Here is a 15,170-nt window from a genome sequence, read left to right as displayed (position 1 = left end):
TTTTTTTTTCTTTTGTTTTTTTTTTTTTTTTTTTTTTTTTTATTCCTTAGGTTTTATGCTTAACCTCCATAAATGCTTTCTTGGAAGTGTGGAGAAATAAAATACACACGGAGATGGATTTAGATGTAGATAATTTACTGTTCCAGTGAGCCCTACAGGTCCTTCTGCTTTTATTTGAATACATTCTCTGATCCGGTCAATTCTGCCTTTTCTGTGGCTTTCCCGGTGCCACCCTTTTCCTTACACACACTTTGCCCATGTTCTCACCATCCCGTTATGCTGAACCCACTCTAGGAAGTTGAGTTCAATTCCTGGATGTACCAACACACACAGGAACCAAAACCCTTCTTGGCATATTTCACCTTCAGTGTCTGTGACCTGGGCTCTGTTACAGAGACGTGCATTCTTGTTTCAGCCCTGTCATGTGAGAGCTGGCCCTCAAAGGAGTCGTTGAATGTGGATATCTCACCTGTGCACTGAGATGGAGAACGCCTTCCTCTCAGTGTGGTTCGGAGAATGAAATAAGAAGTACTTTGTGCCCGAGATGCTTCCCTTCCCGTGCTTGAGAGCGCCCAGTGATTACGGCCACGTTACAATAGAAAGCACCGAACCACAGGCTTGCCGGGTATTCCGGATGCGATCGGACACACAGGCGGGTGTTGCTTCCTACAGATGGGCTCCTCGAATGATGGGCAGCATTTTTTTTCCACTTTGGTTAAATGTCCCTGGGTATCTGGCAGTGCTTCAGAGGGTCATACGTTATTGATCATATGATGATTAAACCCCATACGGGTTGTCATTGCATCCAAACTTTTGGCTGAACGGGAGGAATGTCACACTGCTCTTAGTCCCCGTGAGTCCATCCAGAGAGATGTTTTAGGGAAACAAGAATAGCAGTTACCAACGTTACCTCTTATCTTCCTAAAAGCAAAGGTAAAATCAGTACAGCCCACGCTGGGGGGGAGATTCCTTTTCTAAACAGCTTGGCAGTGTGCAGTGGGGACCACGTCATGGTGCCCTGGACCTGGGTGGCTGGAAGCATCCCTAACCTCCTTCATTAACAGAAGAGGATGGAGGGTGGTAAACTGGGTCCCTACCCACCAGAGAAGTATTCACCCATCTCTAACACTGGTCTGTCCCTCGTGTGGTGGCCGGCTTTCTGCCATCTTATCAGTTTCTTCTTCTCTTGCCTATTGGCCTGGAAGTTCGTATTCTTCTCATCTCTTGTACAAAGAAATTCAATATTTTCCACCTTCTGCAGAGGAACTAATCATCTCGTGTTTTCAGCACATTAGACACACATGCCTCAAGATGCTTCATGGGAACATTTAATGACAGTATGTGGATGGCACCAGAGAGCAATCCCCAATCCCTGGCACTCACCTATCCCCCTAAACTCTGCCTGCCTTCTTCTGGCCCAACTCTGATATCCTCTGCCACAATCTCTGTGTCTGTTCAAAGATAGACCCTGTGGCCCTTACAGTATCCAGGTGGTGTTGGCACCCCAGGCAGCACACAAGCAGACACACTGGGGTGTGGGAAGAAAATGTCAAAACTTATATTTATAAGTACGTTTATCTCATCATTTAAAAAATCAAATTTGTAGATGTTTTATAATATTCATAATATAATAATATACTTGTTTATGTATATAGTATATGTACCAGATAACTGCATTTTACACGTGTTAGGGTATATGTTCTTCTTGTAACTTATGGAATACTTGGCCAAAAACCATTTGAAGATCTCCACGCAGGAGACCTCCCCTAGACACAAATTTCCATCACTCAGTCTCTTGAACACAGGTCGAATCACATTCAATCTCCATCTCACACTCCAGGGAAGTCCAAGCCCTCCTGCTACTTCTGTACATTCCTGAAGGCTCATGTCCTCAGGGTGACTCTGTCTCCAGGTGCCAGCTCCAATTCTTGGTATGTGTTTCCAAATCTCATCCCAATATGATGACATGTCCCCTTTGTGGCCACTTTTTAAAACACACTGATGCAGGGCACTTGATAATGAATTCGATTTCAGTGAGGATTTGGGCATCTAAGGGGAGGGCAGCCATGTTACAGTGATATTTTGATCATCTCTCTTCTAATGTCACCAGGTCTCAGGATCCTGTCCCTCACGTGGTGGCCGGCTTTGTGCCGTCTTATCAGCTTCTTCTTCTCTTGTCTAGTGGCCTGCAAGTCCGTATTCTCCTCATCTATCACATAAAGAGATTCAATATTTTCCAGCCTGGACTTGCACACACCATCACATTTGGCAGAACAGAATCAGTAGAATTTCCATTTAGCCCAAGGAATTTAACAGATGGTGGTTGTGGGATAAATGGCAATTTTTCCTATTTCATGGGTATATGATGTAGAGAATCACAGGGCCTGACCTGAAAGCTCTTCTTGCCCAGAAATCTACCCCTTCCTACATCAGCCCCAAGCTGAGTTAGCCAATATGCGAATTCTGTGTATGCTTTACGCACCAGCAATGGATGGAATCGACATTTTAAAAATAATTTGATATTTGCTAGTTTAAAAGTGCCCATGATCCCTCTACTGGCCCCAAGTTGGAGATGGGCACCTGTGTGCTGTTACACAAGGGGCCCTTTGGATCTACAAACACCCCCTCCTGCGTGTCCAGGGCCAGAGGAAGCCCGGTGGCATCCACGGTGACAGAATGCCTGTGAGAAGGCCAGGCAGGGTGACCTCAAGCAGCCCACCTCTTCCGGGGTGCGCCCACCAGCCCACACCCCGGTCCAGCCCTGCCTGCTCACAGGGCTCCCTCACCTGCCCTCTCTCTTTGCTTCAGCACCAGTAAAGGTGTCGGGTGCTGACTGGTCGTCCACCTCCTTAGGATTGGGGACTCTATCGCCCACAAAGCCCTGCCCCGATGGTGGAAAGCAGACGGTGGACCTGGCAGGTTTACCTGGGCAGGAGGCCATCTGCAGGAAGAGTTCCCTAGGCCATTGAGAGGCTAACAGATGCTAAAGGAGTTTCACCAGATCTCCTAGAAGAGACAGTGGCAGCCTGGTGGGTGGGCCCGGTTGCTTTAGGAAGAATCGAAGGTCTCAGGGCTTATCCAAAGCAAACCAAGCCTCGGGGCCCTTTTCAGGGCTGGGGGGCTCCAGCCCACATCCAGGACCTTCCCTCAGGATTAAATGAAACTTAAACCTGCTAACTAAACACCAGTACAAAAACTTCAGCGGGAGCCGTTCACCTAGCATCAATCATTGCTGACAGTTCACTGCAGGGAGGGAGCCCCGAGAGCTCGGGAACAAAGGCCAGGAGAGAAAGAAAGGAAAATCGCACAGAAAAGAAAATCTTCACCTCACAAGCTCAGGAAGGAAACGAAATGAAGGGAAACAGTCCCTAGCAGGGAGATGAACCCCAAATCAGGCCAAGGTTTTGTGGCAGACTTTGCATGAGCCTCCTTTAAATACCACGTAAAGAAATGCTCTGACCCACGGAGCCCTCCCGGCAGCGGGTGCTGGGCTGAACACCCATTCGTTCACTTGTTCACTCCCTGCTGTCCATTCATTCGTTCCACAATGTATCCCAAAGGCTGGGCACACGATGTGACCAAGGCCAAGCCCCCGGTAAGAGGAGGAGACAGAAGCTAAGCAGGAGAGCGTATGGATACATCATTAGGCAGGCAGAGACGCTGTCGAGGAAACAGAACCCAGCAAGGGGCCGAAGGTGCCTTCGGGCCAGCAGAGCAGAGGAGCCCCTCCTAGCAGCAGGCCCTGCAGTTGAGACCAGGAAGCAGGCGCATCATCGAATGACCAGGGCAGGATGTTCCGGAGGAAGGAACGGCAGGCCCTGTGGTGGACCTCCACCTGGTACATTTGAGGGACAGGTAGGAGGATAGTGGGCTGACCAGTACACGGGTCCTGCTCATGGAAACCCGGTGCATGGGGGCACCTGGTGGTCAAGATGCCAGCCCTTCACCTGGAGCCAGGGTGCTATTTTGCTCCAGGCCAAACACAGTCAAGTCCCTGTTGTTCCTAAAAAGCCCATCAATTTTTCCATGAACTTAACAGGCACAGATACATATAAAGCCTGAGGCAAACGCAGACGCACTGACAGGGGATACTAAAGAAATTCTGGACTGAGTTCCATCCAAAAACCAATCCCAGAGCTTTCCCCAGGACCTCGGAGAGCTGTAGGCAGGAAAAGCATCTTCAGGAGACTGTAGGGTGGGCTCTGCTCACCAAATCAGGCTTCACCCAGCCCTGCTGCTGCCATCCTAGCTAACCCTCTGAATTCCTCAAGCTCAGGGGTTCTGGCTTCCCCCTCTGCCAGGGATGGCTTGTGGTCCATGTGTCCTGAGTCCCTCCAGGAGATGGCATGTGTCCTGGGCCAGCGAGCGGCCATTCCCATGTGTGTGCCTGTGACATCCTCCAGCTCCAATGATCTGCAAGACTCAGGCCTTCAGGGCTTGGACTGTGACCCATGGGCCAGGTCTGCATTCCAGGAAGTAAGCTCCCCAGGGGATGGCTGATGGCTGGTGGTGGACACACCTTCCCCTCCGTCTCTCCAGGTGGGGCAGCTCCGAGGCGTGTTCCACACTCTTTCCCAGAGGCCACAGCAGGAGGGAGCCTAGTCACCTCCGCTACCCCCCCAGTTGTGGCAACTGAAGAAGACAAACCCTCTGCCAGCTGCCTTCCCCACCCTTCCTGGTCTCATCTCTCCGCTCCCCCTGGGTGCTTCCCAGGGTCACGTCCCAAAATGGCTGGTCCTCAAGTCCCTGGTTCAGCATCTGCCTTTAGGGAAACCAACCCCCAGGCACCGTGTAAAGTGCTGACCGACATTCATTCTTCGGGACTCAACTTAGAGGTTCCGTCTTCCCGGAATCTTTCCTTGATCTCTTGGCTCCCCAGCCCTTCCCACAAGATGCAGGTTTGGGTCAAGAGTCTTTAAAAAATAGTCTCCTAACACATAGAAGATGTTCAGTGTGGCTCCTTAAAATGCAACATCTCTAGATAACCAGCAAATGTAAGGTGTGAAACCCAAGACCACCTTGCGTGCCCCCGATGGTTCCTGCAGATGCCTCTCTCCAGCTCCCATCTGCCCTGGCCTCACCTCCTGATGGGGACCGTCCCCTCTTTGGAGGACATATTGATCAGTGCTCTCTAAGGACAGTTCTATTGACAATTTGGCTTTTCTCAGAAAAGCACAGCAAAAACAACTTTTCGAACTTAGGCTAGCCTCCGTTGCTCAATATTAGCTGTTCTTCCTGGAAATATCTTTTGGGGAGAGATGTTAATTACCAATAGGGATCATTTCCCAAACACAGGGACACGTGGACCCGAGCACACACTGGACAGTGAACTCCAACCTTTAAGGCTCAAGCCTTGTGTTTCAGCATCTGGCCTTTTCCCTTGGGGACGTATGCTGACAAAGTGGCCTCCTCAAGTTCAAAGGATCCAAGCAAAGAGCACTAATCACATCTCTACCATTCAAAGACAAAAGGACTTAAAATAGATCTTCATTGGTCTGAACATGAAGTTATTTCACCTGCAAATAAGTTAGATTAATTTCTCGGCCTGAACCCAAAGTAAACGGACTTGTGTTCATTGCATGTTAAGGTAAATGTGTCTCTTGCAAATCTGCCAAGTTCAGGGGTAGCAAAGAGCTGATAAGCCATTCAGGGATGCATTAGTCATTTTCAGAAGGTGTCTCTACCAGGAGGTCCATCTACAGAGCTGTGCAAGCATGTCACCCAGGACCTAAAACCGTATGAACCGAGAGATCTCTTTCCCGGAAACAAACCAGAACAAGAAAGAAATATTCTGTGATGAAAACACGAGGTAGAGCTTCTGGGATCTTTGGAAAAAGAAAGCAGCCACGATTGCTATGTTGTTCAAGACCATTGGAAAGAGGGCTCTGCTGAATGTTGTAGGGAGTTCTGACCTCTCGTTGAGGAAGAGAGCTGGAAAAGGCATTTGTCAAATCCTCTCAAAGAGCAGTGACTTTCTACGGGCTTCCCGTATAGAGGGAAGAGGTGAGGTGTAGGTGAAGAGATGAGGTCAAGCCAACAGGAGCCTGAGAGCACCCAGGTTTGCTCATCTCCTGCGGCACAAGGAGGCATGAAATGCGCCACCAGTGTTCTGAGGTGGGATGAATGGCCCCTTGCAAATTTCTTGCCCTCAGGCTTCACGATGTTGCTTCAGACATATCTCAAAGGCAGGGTTAGAAACTGAGCTCACAGTCCCGTGAGCACACCCATCTACACACAGTCACACAGGTTGGGGAACAGTGGTCCAAAGCGAGGAGGGGGAGGGGATGGAAAGGAAGGGAATGGAATACAGCCCCAAGCCCGGCTGTGTGCAGCGGGGTCCAGGCAAAGGCTGGATATGGCAGTAAATGAGAGTTCCGGGCAGGTGCTCGAGAACAGCTGTCTCCCTCACAAAGAGAGTGCGTGTGAAGGCCACTGTGTTTATCATACAGTTATATTTACCTTTATTGTCTTCTGGGCATCACTCAGATGCTCCATTATTGCCCAGAAACCAGCCAGAGGTTGGTTCTTCATTCTGTTCCCAAGGAGCAGCAATAAACTCTTTCAGAGTTAGGGAAATCAGCACAGTTTCTAGGTAGACTTCTGAAAGGCTTTTTGCCCCGACCTTTTAAAAACTATGGGGTAAGTGAGGTGAGAGGCTGATGAAGCTTGGGCTCTTCCCAACTGATTCCATGTCTCATTTTGGTCAATAAAGCACTTAACAAACTTTGAGTTCGGCGTGGCCGAGGGAGAGACTGAGCAAAGCAGCGGTGGAGAATATCTTCATGATATATACCACTAGACCCACTAGACCTGCACCTTAAACACTGGAATGACCCCTGTCTCTTTATTTAATAGGGACATTTCATACGCATAAAAATATGCCAAGTTTCCTGGAAGTCACATTGCAACTCACCTCTAAGAAACTACATTTTATTGGGCTTTGGCATGGCATCAAAAAAGAATATCCACAATGATCTGAAAGGGCTATTAAAGCACCCCTTGATTTCCCAACGACAATCTGTATAAGAATAGCTTTTCTTCACACACTGCCACCCAAATAACATAACACAACAAATGGAATGCAGAAGCAGATATGAGAAACCCGGTGTCTTTATTAAGCCAGATGTTAAGGAGAGCTGCAAAAATGCAAAAAATGCCACTCGTTTCCTTTATTATTTTTGTTTAGGAAAAGATAGTCATTTTTGTAAGAAATAGGTTATTTGTGTTAACATTTAATGGGTTTATTATTATTTCAAGATGAATTAATAAATGTTTTTATAGTTTCTGTTTCAAGCTCTAGTATGCTAAATATCACTATGAATAGATGTAACCCACATAAATAAAAGCTCTTTGGAATGTTCCATAATTTTTAAGAATGTAAAGAGGCTCCAAGATCAAAGAGTTTGAGAATGGCTGATATCTAAGTTCTCATCCAACTTCACGTTACATTGAGAGTTGCAACCTTTGGTCTACAAAGATCTGTTTGTCAGTTCCAACCACAGAAAAGTCAAGGTATTGAAGGAATATTTGAGAAGACCTGGAAGGGTTTCCATACCAGCCTGTCAGTCAAGTTCCAAATTTAGTCCCTTGATTGAAAGTTCTTCCATGGGCTCAGCCACGTCTGTATAGTGGGGCAAAGGTTTAGTCTTACTAACCCCTCCCCTAAGCAACCCCTTCTTCTTTTAAGGAAGAGACTCCTATGATTAGGTGATTGCATCAGAGAGGGATAAGCACATGTCAAGTCCCAAGGACACGCTTCCTGTGAGGTCCATCTCCTCACACAGGTTTTCTCTAATGTCACCTTCAGATAAGGGATACCCCAAGAGCAGACACAAAGCAAGTCATAGTCCCCAGCCTTACTCTGCAGGAACTAATAAAGAGTAAAACCGTGCAGGATTTGCCTCCTAGAAGCTCTCTGCCTCTCTGTGGATTCCTTGAGGTGGCTGAGCTGGAGCTGGAGGATGCGCTGCCAGGATGCCCCATGCCCCCCCACTGTCAGACCCTGCAGGGGGGCCACGTCATCTGTTTGCTCACATAGAAAAAGCAGAGTGATCCCAACACGGATTCCCCACAGATTCTCAAGTTATCGAAAGAGCAGCTCTCTCCGTCCATCTGTCATTTCCTAGCTCTGTTGCTGCCTTCCTAGGGTAAGAGAATGTTTCCTGTGTATGATTTTCTACATCTAATATGGATAAATTGAGAGGGTCCCAATTACAGAAGAGGTGCTCCAACAGAAATTCCAGAGCAGTTCACAATCACAACCAAAAAACGCAGTGTTGTCAGTGAAGGCTGTTGGAGTTGTCGACTCAGCCGAGACCAAGTGTTCTCTTCCTCAAACTTGGTAAAGCCAAGGAACTGCTTCCCCCAGGCAGTGTTGCTTCAGAACACTCACCTGGAAAACAGCTGGAAAAGGCTCTTCTGAGTAGAAGACGACCCCCCTTCTCTCAAGATTCCTGCAGAAAACTCCATGGTCTCTTTTGCACCAGATAATAAATAACATCTTTATGGCACTATGCTGCTTTGATTCTCACCTAAAATCTGCACACCACCATCTATGTGATGTCTTATTATATTTTAGGGTGCATGTTTATAACACACTTATATGTAAAATGATTCAGGTGATTTGTTTAAGAAATCAAAAGTAAAACTTCTAAAGAAGCAAAGCAAAACTTTAAAAAAAAAAAAAAGCAAAACTTAAAAAAAAAGCATTCTGTTCCTCATGAGGAGACAGGAGCTAACTTGTTCCGTTTTATCCCTTGGGGTCACCACTGGGCTTCCCCCATCAAACATTTTTTCTTTTTAAATTTAGTCATGCATGTATTTATTTGTTCAACAAAATTCAAAGCATCTTCTAGGGAATGGGATTGAAGAATTTGAAAGAAATATTTCCAAATGCAAGTCATAGGAAATATGACAGAAAAAGTCACAATCACTTAATAAATATAAAATGATGTCATATGAAGTAGCTAGTTTTTTTTAATGCATCCACCTTTTACAGACGATTTATCAAAAAAAAGATTCAGTAACTTGCCAAAGTCACAGTTAGTTTTTCCAAGAATATATATATACATATACATATACATACATACATATTATATGAAAATGTGTCTCCCGAGCTGGTCTCCAGATAGATATTTAATAAATATTAGTTCTTCTTTTCTCTGAATTCAGATCCTGATCAACATCCATCAGATTTCCTTTTTTTCTTCTGTCCTTGGTTGTCACATAGAATTGAATATTTATGATGAAATAGACCCACTGGCTGACTTGGTCACAGAGAAAAAAGATGATGAAGGCTTCTGGCCCCGAGTGAGGACAGGTGACAGATGAATCCAGCTCCTGGGGATTGTGTGTAAAGGGATACACCTGCCAAAGGTGGTTAAGGAGAGATGTATTTCTATACAGGGAACTGCCATAAATCAGAAAGAGATAAAAGCATTTAAAAACAACAAAGCAGGAGATATTTTTTGAGTAATTGAGCCCAGTTTTAGAAAACAAGAAATGTCTGTGTCTGCCCTTGTCTTTCAGCCATTATTCTCTGTTTGGCTAAGCTATACAAACATCAGGACTCTGATGTAAAAGACTTTTGTGTGTTGCACATAAATGTCTTTAATCTTTTGAGTTAGGAATTTATTAGTTGGGTCTTCTTGGGTACATTCAGTGAAGTTCTGAAATGGGTTTTCCTCCAAAAAGAAAGAGAGAGGGAGGAGGCAGGGAAGGGCCAGGGAGGCTCAAACAAGAAACTCCCCCCCGCCCCGAGAAAAAAAGTGTTCTCCTGGCTCAAGAGAGTAGGGGAGAGTCCAGCTGATATTCACCCAGCTGAAATCTGGGGCCCAGGGGCATTTGCCTTGGGTCAGGCCGAGGTAAAGGGATGGCAGTGGAGGTGACCAGTTGCATATGAAGGTCCTTTCTTGGGATTTCAAGAACAAGAAGCAAAACAAACCCACAAGACCAGAGTTAAGCCTCATGGCTGTGCTCTGCCCACTGACTCTGGTCGTCCTCTCTTCTTGCCCTTTATACTACGATGCCTTGGTCAAGGCCACATCACAGTCTGGCAGCATCCCCACGGTCAGCCCATGACCCGGGGTTCAGCCAACTCTGCTCCCATCCGTGGGCTGCTGAGGACAGACAGGAAGAACACTGTGAGTTGGCTGGGAGAGAGAGCATGTACCAGCAGCAGACGCTGCTGCTTCTGCATTCATTTTTATCCTCCTCCTGCCATGCCTGCTCCCTGCCCCATCCCTACATCTGCCTTTCCAGCTCCATTAAAAAGATTTCATGTGGAATGAAGGTCTGCAGAAGGCAGTTGGATCTGCGACGGTTTTGCCTGACTGTTTTCACAAGACGGGTGAAGTTGAAATGAAACTTAATTGAATGAAATTCTAATACATGAAAAGGTCTTCATCAACACTCAGGACTCTCCGAATTTGCTTGTTTTTTTTCCTGGGAATTTTCAAAGGATAACTCTTCGTGAGATGTCAACCAAAGGACTGTTGGAAATCGGGTGTATGGATTTGCCAGAGCCGCTGTAACAAGTACCAGAGACTGGGCAGCTTAAACAACAGAGATGCAAGCTCTCTCAGTTTTGGTAGTCAGAAGTCTGAGATCAAGGTGTGGGGCAGGGCTGGTTCCTTCTGAGGCTATGATCTGTTTCAGGCTCCCCTCTCAGTGTCTGGTGTTTTGCTGGCCTTCTTTGAGGCTCTTTGGCTTATAGACACAGCACTCCCATGCCCGCCTTCGTGTTCACATGGCTTTCACCCTCCTGCCATATTGGATTGGGGGCCCAAGCTGCTCCAATGTGAACTCATCTTAGCTAAATGCACCTGCAATGACCCTATTTCCATAAATAAGATCACATTCTGAGGTCTGGGGTGTTAGGACTTCAACACACAAATTTGGTGGGGACCCAGTTCAACCCTTCAGCCCATGACTTTTGGTGGGTGGGGGCGGTGTGTGTGCTCAAGCTCCCTCCCCACACAACTGCAGACACATGTTAAGCACGTAGTATGTTGTGATGGTGGACGGTGTGTTGGAGGGAAGTGGGGTGACCAGCTGTCCTGGTTTGCCTGTGACTGAGAGGATTCCTGGGAGAAAGAACTTTTGATGCTAAAACCATGAAAGTCCAGGACAAACGAGGATAAGTTGATCGCCTTGGGTCTGCCCTCCAAAGGCATAACCCCCAGACCCCCCTCCACTGTCGGGGGCTTCCCAGCCCACAGACAAGGGAGAAAAGCCCAGGGTGGTGCTGCGAGGGACACCAAGCCACAGAACCCTGGGGAGAGAGGCCATTCTGGGTGCCCTCCCTATGTCTGCAGCCCCATCTGAAGTTTCTGGGGCCACTTTCCCATCCCTCCAGCTCCCCTCATGCCCCTCACTCCCCCTCCCCTGCACCCAGCATCACCATCCCCCCCACACACCTGAGCCCCCCGACTCCTGCCTGCCACCTGGAGTCCTCCCCACTCGGAGCCCCTCACCTCGCTGACTTCCCCCCTTCCCCTCTGGCACCCCCTGTGCTGCGTGTGCTGTGAGCCCCCTTCTCTGAGAAATCCTACCTGCTCCTCAGATACCACCTTCTCCATGAAGACTTCTGTGATCCCAGTCCCATCGCACACACACACCCCACCACCATCACCACCACAATCTGTGCTCTCATGTACCACGCCCCACACACCTCACATATCACACACACACCACACACATACAACGCATACAACACACATGCTACATACACTATGCACACACCTCACACCCCCCTACATCACACATACGTATAATATATATACCACACACACACCTTCATTACACACCCTCACATACATACCACACACACACATAAAATACACACACCACACACCTCACACACATGCCCTGCCAGCTCCCTCCTGTGTCTCGTGGCGTTTTGCTGAGAGCTCTGTTTTTGGTCACCACATGTGACTTTGTGACAGTTATTCACTTCCCTCCCAACTTTGTCTTATTTGGGCCTGAAGCAGGCTCTTTGCGTGGTTAAGTTTTGTTCCCCCCAAATAAATCAGGGTCACATGCACCATGGCCTCAGTGAACATGAGGTGAATTAAACTGAATACAATAAAACTGGAGTTAACCCAACAGGCAGAGGAAACAGGGTGGAGAAATGCAGGGCAGTGGGAACCCCAGGCCACAGGGAAGGCGAGCTGGGCATGAGCTGCACCTGAGGGACAGCACACCCATATACCCGCACCCCAACTTTAGGACCACCACATGGGAAGTCCGTGTGGGTCTAGGGACACTAAGGCCCCTCCGATGGCAGCCTCCCAGGGCCCGAGGGGAGGCTGGGGCTGCAGGGTCCACATATCAGGCTAGGGTGGGAACTCCAGTGGGCAGGGCCTGGAGCTGAGGGGCTTTGTGCTTGAGGCTACACGTTAATAATGGACCGTCAGGTATGTTTATGTGGAAAAACCTTCACATTCTTCAAATGAGCCAGGTATGCATTGTCTGCCTCATCGGGAATTCCGCACACAGCTGGATGCGCTCAGAAATTCACAATTCAGAATTAATTGGTTTTTAGGCCATGCATTTAGGTCAGATCACCCAGACACTCCATTTCCTGTGGTGAAAAGAAATTAAGTCAATTCTCCCCACCGCCAGACCCCTGGCGCTCATCTCGAAGGCCTGGTGAGCCGGCCCTCCGCAGGCAGGGAGAAAGCCAACCTTTAAAGGCATTCTCATTATCTCTCCGGGAGATGTCATTAAGTACTGTAAACATGTCCTGAATGAGTCCATGTCACAAAGACTGCAAAGTGTTTATAGAATAAAAACCTATAAGCGCCCAAGTGAGATAAAATGGGCAGGGGGAGAAAGAGGGAGAGGGAGACTCAAAAAAAGAAAAGAAAAGAAGTAAAAGAAAAAGAAAAGGACTTCTTGACCAACAAGTTGGGCAAAAGATGGGGATTATAAGGTAAATTTGGCTTGAGGAGCTTTGACCTCAGAGGGAAGCAGGGATGGAACCCACATGGTCTAAGGGCCCACTCTCCCCAGTCCCAGGCTCCTTGCAGACATCACCAATCAATTACACCCATCTTGCCACTGAATCCATACCTGGCAGACATTGCTAATCAATCACGTCCATCTTGCCATCAGAAGCCACACCTGGCAGACATCACTAATCAATCACACCTATTTGCTTTCTGAATCCACACCTGGCAGACACCACTAATTGATCACACCCATCTTTTTTTTTTTTCCCAGCTTTCAACAAACAACAGCTTTGTTGTTTACAATCAAGTTAGGGAAACAAGACGCTTGGAGGTCTGCACTGATTTTAATCCCCAAGAGCTGACACTGTGCGCTCACGCAGGCCCGAGGACAGTGTCCAGAGTATATGGTGCATGGAACTGAAGAGGGTCAGTGTGCTCGTTTCCAGGGAGAAATGGCAGCACCAAGACTCTCCTTTAGGCTCTTCCCTCATCCACCAGAAACGCTTCCCCCCACCCCTGCAGACAGCAGAAGGACCTGGGAGTTTACACCCCTGGGCAGGCCTCAGCCACTGGCTGGCCGAGTTAAAGCACAGCACCTTGCTTGGGGTGGGGCAGGGAGGGGGGTAACTTCTGAGGCACACATTACTCTCCAGAGTCCCGGCATGGCGGTGGGAGGGCTCAGGCTGAAGCTACCTTCTGCACAACTTTAAGATGGCAACCCCACTCAGCTTCCTCCCTTCCTGCCTCTCTTCTCCGGGTCCTCAGCACTCCTAGGGATACAATCTTAACATGTTATCACTTGCACGTGAATTCTCACCTTGGGCACAGAAAGGGTGGCAGATGATGAGCTCTTAGAGGGCACGGCAGACCTCACCTGTGCTTTGTCACGCTCAGGTGGGCCACACCTGCTCCTGGGACTCCACCTGACCTCTGCTCCCACGTTGTGCCTGGCCAGGTCTATACCCTGCAGAGCCAGGAGCTGGGACAGCTGGAGCAGACCTGATGGGCTGCACACGTGACCTCCCTTGGTGAGGACGCACGTGGTCTGCCCCACGGCCAAGAAGCCACGTGGAGACTTCTTTCTGGGGTTGGGGGTGCACTAGAAAACTGTTGTGGCCACATCAGCTGACATGAAACCACTAAAAACTATGCACAACCTACCCAGAAGGAAGCACGGGAAGAAATCATGGGGGCCCAGCAATCTCTGGCTGGGCCTCTGCTCCAGCCATGGTCTGTGCCTACGATGCCCCAGGACCCTATCTAAGCCTTCCTGGGCCCCCTCCAGTCTGATCTGACCTCTGCCTGCACGCTCTGGACAGACAGCAGTGCCCCTGCCCTGTGGTCACCATCACAGCTGACCGGGCTTCGTAAGAAAACCCTACCTTTTCCATCTTTTCGAGCCCTCCCACTGCCCAGCGCAGTGTTTTTCTCAGAGTTGAAGCCTGAATTCTGAGCTGAAAGGCCCTGCATGTGAGGGAAACAGGAGCTTGTACAGCTGGTCCCTCCCGACCCACCAGCTCTCAGGATGCTGGACCAGGGCATCTCAGTATCACGAGATGGCCGTGACTTTCACCCCATCCCTGCTTTGTAACACTGTAGTGCATGCACAGTGATTGTGTGTTCTGAGGCCAGCGAGGTGAGTCTTTCTTGAAGTTCAGTGTGTCTTGTTTTTCACCTGGAACATAGCTGTTGACTTCTGAGCTGGGATCCTTCACCTGGAGTTCATTGTCTGGGGACTCCCAAAAATTGAGTGCCTTTTATTTTTTTCTTTGCGGGAAGTGGGTATGACTCTCAGCAGATTCTGAAAGGGGTGTGGATTCATATTCCACGGCTGCTGTAACAAATTACCACCAACTTAGTGGCTTAAAACACAAATTTATTTTCTGATGTTTCTGTGAGTGGTCTAACCAATATTGGTCTCACGGGGCCAAAGTCAGGATGTGGACAGAGTTGTTCTCCCTTCTGGAGGCTCGGGGGATGGGGGATTTCCTCAGGAGAATCGCTATCCTGGCCCTTTCCACCTTGGCTGGTGGTCTCTTTGTCCATCGTCGAAGCCACAAGGGAGCGGCGGGGGGGTTTGAGCCCTTCCTCTGAGCCCATCTTCTGTCACATCCACCTCCAAATGCTCCTTGTCTGCCTCCTCCACTCTTGTGATTACATTGGGGTCCCACGGACACTATCCTCCCGAAAACAGACCAAAAAACATGTTGTGAAATG

This window comes from Neophocaena asiaeorientalis, unplaced genomic scaffold, assembly GCF_003031525.2.
Source record: "Neophocaena asiaeorientalis asiaeorientalis breed wild unplaced genomic scaffold, Neophocaena_asiaeorientalis_V1.1 scaffold567, whole genome shotgun sequence".
In the NCBI taxonomy this organism is placed as follows: domain Eukaryota; kingdom Metazoa; phylum Chordata; class Mammalia; order Artiodactyla; family Phocoenidae; genus Neophocaena; species Neophocaena asiaeorientalis.
Note: the sequence above shows the minus strand (reverse complement) of the source record.